General features: G+C 43.2%; 1 protein-coding gene across 3 annotated transcripts in view; it reads left to right on the forward strand.

The window, feature by feature from the left end:
• The window catches only part of LOC149340904 (uncharacterized), a 347,683-nt gene that overhangs the window by 145,543 nt on the left and 198,260 nt on the right, over window positions 1-3,880 (forward strand). The window lies entirely within an intron of this gene.

Below are 3,880 nucleotides of genomic sequence, written 5' to 3' on the forward strand. Positions count from 1 at the left end.
AATTTTGTCGAGCGAACGCGCTGAGGGTAATCGCGTTTTCGAAATTAAAAAAAAATATATATACGGGCATTACTAACGACCGGCTAACTATTCACTTATTTCGCCTGTTATTTGATGTTCTCCGAAAATGCAGTAATTCTGCCTTAGAAGCTGTCTTCATAACTCATAAACCCTATTTTAAAAAAATTAGTGGCCGGCTTCTCTGCAACACCTCGTATATATAGGTATATACACCTTCATATATGTGTGTTCGTCCAGGGCCTTTGTATGTACCATCAGAAAGACGGCCTTCACAAGCGCCGTTTCCTCTTGCCGCGCTGTGGCGATATATAATTCTGACGACATCTGTCACTTTATTATACCTATAAATATCCCGACGTACAAGCTTCCAGTAACATCATCATCGGCCTGACTACGCCCACTGCAGGGAAAAGCCCTCTCCCATGTCTCTTCAATTAACCCTGTCCCACGCCAGCTGCGGTCACCGTATCCCCGCAAACTTAATCTCATTCGCCCACCCACATTTCTGCCGCCCCCTGTTACGCTCTTCTCTTGGAATCCACCACGTTACCCTTAGGGACCATCGGTTATATTGCCTTCGCATTACATGCCCTGCCCAAGCCCCTTTCTTCCTCATGATTTCGACTAAGAGGTTTGTTTGTTCCCTGACTCACTCTGTCTGCTTACGGTCTCTTAACTTTACACCTATCAGTTTTCTTTACATAGCTCGCTACGCTGTCCTTAAGCTGAACCATTTTCTCCACGTTTCTGCCCCAGAGGTGACTACCGGTAAGACACAGCCGTTATATACTTTTCTCTTGATGGATATTGGTACACTGCCATTCATGATCTCAGAGAACGTGCAATATGCGCTCCACCCTATTCTTATTCTTCTAGTTATTTCCCTCTCGTGATCTGATTCAGCGGCCACTGCCTGCCCTAAGTAGACGTATTCCCTTACCACTTCCAGCACCTTGCTACCAATCGTTAACTGCTGTTTCCTTGTGAGATTGTTGAACATTACTTCGGTTTCTGCGTATTAATTTTTAGACCCACCATTCTGCTCTGCCTGTCTAACTCATTAATCATGCTTTGCAGTTCGTCCCTTTGGGTGACTTAGGAAGGCAATGTCATCAGCTAATCTCCGATTAGTAAAGTATTCTTCATTAACACTTATCCTCAGCTGTTCCCAATCCAGGCCTAGGAATACCTCCTGTAAAGTGGGACGAAGTCTTACGCTTGCTTTGGCTCGGTCATGCAGCATGGCCGCTGGTCTGTTCAGCATACTCGAGCAAACATCGCTTCTCATGTGAACTGCAGAGGATTAAAACTCACGCGCGGTGCGCAGTCTGGCGCTAGCGCATATTGGCAGAGACAGCAAAATTATTACACATCTTCGACTTTCATAAGTCGTCGCGGTTAGAAGCTCAAGTCACCAGAATGCTTCTTTCCATCCTTATGTTCAGCGATGAATGTATATAGGCTTTGAAGCCTGACCTATACAGTTCTGATTATGTCCCGTACATGCAGCTTGTTCTACAATCACAACTTGTAGTCGTAATTCGTCTCGGTGTCTCTTAAACTCTCAATGTGTGCGTTCTCCAAATATGGAGAAATTTAAGTCTATGTAGTATTTACTCATTAGCACCCACATGAGCTCTATCGTGGTGCGGCACAATGGCTTCGCATTCGGTATAAGCACTAACTTTTCTTGCTGCGAGGATGTGAGAAATCTGTGTAGCTGCCGACGAAGTGCTTCGTGTCGGGAGTATGAGGAAGGCATTGCTTTGATCAGTATCTTAAATTATGCACAAACAAACATGTGCATATTGATGCGAAACGATAAATCACAACGGAATAGCAAGCAATGGCTATACGGCCAACTTACATACCTTTTCTGCATGCATGACGCTAATTTCACCAGAATGCGTTGACAGGCGGAAAAGGAGAAACTGTGGTTTTGATTTGTTCAGCGGTGAGAAGCATCACGTCTAGTGACTTCCACTCGAACACCGATCAACCAGAACGGTAGGCGCGGTAAAGCACCCCCCCCCCCCCCCCCATTTCGTTTTTGTTTTCACGAGTAATATGAAATTCGAATTAGGCATGATAAGCCAAATTTTTATGATGCATATCAAGGCATCTGTCTTAGGCCACAAAATTAACTCAAAATAAAAAGAAGATACAACGTCAAAAGGCAGTCGTTTCTTCATCTTGAGGTGTTCGTATAATATAGTTGTCCGGCGACACTATAATTATTGCATGTCTTACCTTTAGTGCGTGATCGTTGGTGTAGCTCCGATAAAAAGAATCTAAGACAACTTCAGTTCCTTTTAGCTATATGCATCAGTGTTGTTAATATACGATATAAATCCATGGAGGAGTCCGGAGTTCGCTATGAGGCGCGTCTCATGTGCTCATAGCGCTGTTTGTAAAGCAAAAGTCCCCGGATCACTAACCCAAGGTGGGGTACACTATTAGCTATAGTAACTTGCAATTACTTCCACACGTGCTTACATATATATAATCCTATCCATTTACATGTGCATACCTGCATATTTTAATACTCCTGAAGGCATATCTGAGAAACCTGTTCAATGTTCCTCCGTCGCACTGCACCTGTAATCATGGGGTGTTATAGTTATAGCTGCCCCGTTAATATTAATCATGACTTAACAAGTACTTATAATGAAGACTTTAATACCAAGACATCGTTCAACAAAGGAGATGCCTGCGAGCTCATGACGGCGTTCTCAATAATACCGCCTCTTTTTCGTGGCTGACTTCTGATCTTCATATAAGGCTTGCGGTGCATATATGATACCTGATACGAGCACGGCTCCGCCATATGAAGGTAATAAAGGTCTACAGTGGAGGAGACAGCGGCTCTGTGAACCTTGGCCCAGTCTTCCTATTGCCTGTTCGGTCCGGCTTGACAAGTTCCGGTCATGTGGTTTTCTAGGCCACCTGATATAAAGCACTTCAAGGACGCGGCTCTTTCTTTCCCATTCTGCCAAATCAGGAGCGCATAGGTTCTGCCGAGTTCTCCCTTCCAAAGACAACACAGAAAAACCATTTTTAGCGTTCTTGGATATCTGCTTGTTCGCGCCTACTTCGTTAGCACCGATTTCAGTCGCTTATTTACAACTCGTGACTTGCATAAGCTCAGTGGCAGACAGTATAAAGTTTCAATAATTTAGAATTTTCGGTCTAGTCGTCTTTTATGAACGTGTGTTCGAGAAACACGTGAATGGCGAAGATCGCTTCAAGTTGACTCCATGAAAATCCACAGAGCTGAACCATATTATGTTTATTCTCCAACTTCAGTTTCTTTCTTGTTGAGTCCCTAATAGACGATCACGTTCGATTACAGTCGCACTTCTTGCAAACGTCCTTCGAGCTTGAATAATCATGATAGCGCGACGTGTTGTGAAAAACACATTTGACCTATATACAGGTACGAGTAAGAGGTAGAGAACACTTATTTCACACTTAATAGCCGTATGTGTTTTTACTTCCGCATAGAACTTAGGTAATATATAAGATACACCATGCATGTCTATATAGAGTAATACTCATTCGAAAAAAAATTATATACTTCTCATTCATATTTAAGGAGCAATCGATTACTGGGCGCTAATGATGTGTTCTTCTTTCATATTTCTTCGACCTGTACATGCATGTTCGGTTAGAGGTCTTGAGTAACTGAGCGCAGTAACAGCGAGTTAAGTTTTCGTCTCCAAAAGACACTATATAAGCCGCTACACTTTGTAACTATCCAGTGTTGTAAAAGCTTAAAATTATTTTATCGGAAACAGCGGCTAGATGATGGACGCCCGGGATGCATGGAAGAGAAGAAGATGGCAACACGAGACTTCGG

The sequence above is a fragment of the Amblyomma mixtum genome, chromosome 6 (assembly GCF_055824585.1).
Source record: "Amblyomma mixtum isolate Tamu chromosome 6, ASM5582458v1, whole genome shotgun sequence".
Lineage (NCBI taxonomy): Eukaryota > Metazoa > Arthropoda > Arachnida > Ixodida > Ixodidae > Amblyomma > Amblyomma mixtum.